This window comes from Arachis ipaensis, chromosome B04 (assembly GCF_000816755.2).
Source record: "Arachis ipaensis cultivar K30076 chromosome B04, Araip1.1, whole genome shotgun sequence".
Taxonomy (NCBI): domain Eukaryota; kingdom Viridiplantae; phylum Streptophyta; class Magnoliopsida; order Fabales; family Fabaceae; genus Arachis; species Arachis ipaensis.
Window position 1 is genome coordinate 115789495 of NC_029788.2, and position 2144 is coordinate 115791638.

The window sequence follows — 2144 nt, forward strand, 5'->3', positions numbered from 1 at the left end:
TTTAATTTGCATTTATGACCTTTTCTAACCACCTGACTAAAATCTACAAGATAGCTATTGCTTGCTCAATCTGACAATCTCTGTGGGATTCGACCTTCACTCACCTGAGGTATTACTTGGACGACCCGGTGCACTTACCGATTCATCTGTGTGAAACTTGCGGAGTTCAATTTTGCGCACCATCATGGTCTCCCCGAGCTACCCACAGCTCATGCCAACCCCCAAGAACTGAAGGAACCACTCGCCTCTGCCAAATCTGCGGTTGTGCCCATGCATGTCATCGATATTCAGTGGCCTAGTCAGAATGTGCGGGAGGCCATCAAACTGATGCACAACTAGGGGTGGTAGTGGGGCAGGTAGGGGCGGGTTTTTGCCCTACCCGACCCCGCCCCGCCGTCCTGTTATGCATATACTACCCGCCCCCATTCCCTTATTCTTTTCAACATCTTCATCATCATTAAAAGTTTGCAAATCAAGATTTAAACCTGAAAATTAAAAGAGATAACAATTAACAAATAACAAATTAATATGAAAAAAAGCAAAGCAACATTTTCATCATGAGCATATTTAAAACAGACACAATTATAAAATCAGATTGCACAATTACAAAATCAAAACCATGAGCATATTTCCTTAATTAAAAGAGAACATAAAGCAACAGTTTTACCATGAGCATATTTAAAACGAACACAATTACAAAATCAGATTGCACAATTACAAAATCAAAACCATGAGCATATTTCCTTAATTAAAACAGAACACAAAGCAACATTTTTATCATGAACATATTTAAAACAGAACACAATTACAAAATCAAAACCATGAGCATATTTCTTTAATTAAAACAGAACACAAAGCAATAGTTTCATCATGAATGTGAAACTCATTTCAAGATGATACTGAATGAGTTAGATTAGAAATTATTAATTCCATTCTAATATTTAATAATAATAAGATAATAAACAAAGCATAGTTTATTTACACCACTTGAATGAAAAAGTAACAGCATTATTGTATTTATTATAATTTCCAAGATATTTCACTTATATCCTTCCCAATTCTTATCTCCATTTCCAACACAGTACAAAAGTCCATAGCAAAAGTGGTAATATAAAAAAGGGATACACATAATTCAATCACAAATTGAAAGCTGAGAGTTGAAAGCACTTTATTGCTACACAAAAAAGAGTGGACTCATTTCATATTTGATAATTGACACAGTCATACGTTTAAAGTCTTCCCTACTTAAAAAGGGTCTTTTGTTCACACATTCTTGTTTCTTTCTTTGATCTTTGATCTTATTTTCCATCATCATCATCTTTGTGTTGTAGCCATCATAATATCATTCATCAAATTGCAACAACAACATCAAATACATCATATCAAATACATCATATTTCCTTAGTAAGCTGTTTTAAAATCAAAATAAAGCTGTTTCAACCCACCAAACTTAGTAACAAACTCAGAAAACTACCCAAACAATCTGTTATCACCCAAAAATAAAAAAACTTCTTCTTTGTCTATTCTCATGATACATCAAAAATTAGCCAGAGATTAAACATATCAAATCATTCAAAAAGAAAAGAAAGACTGGGATAGGGGCAAGAACTGTACTGATGCTATGCGAGGAGAATCTGGTGGAAGTGGCGCGTTTCGGGACCAGGAAAGGCGTGGACGAGGCTCGATTCCGATGCAGAGGCACGGGGGTGGCTCGTCTAGTGCGCGACTTGGAGGGCGGAGGGAGCGAAGAGGATTTGGGACTGAGAGGCGGCGCGGAGGAGGAGCGAAGGCACAGGCGGCTTGAAGGAGACGCGGAAGAGATAGCAGAAGCGCGTTGTAGAGGAGTGGCAATGAGACGATTCGACGAGTTGCGATGGCAGAGACGAGTTGCGCGGAGGAGCTGAGGAGGAGCGACAGGCACATGCGGCTTGAAGGAGACGCAGAACTGGAGCAGATTAGACGGCGGCACTGGATTGAACTGAACCGAGGCTATGGTTTTGGAGAAGAGCTTTCTGAAGTGACAAAGGGGGTGGCTAACCCTAATTGAGTGTCTGAGTGACGTTGAGAACTGAGGTTATGAGAAATTGAGAACCCTAATTGCAAAAAAATTATATATATATATATATATATATATATATGCACTC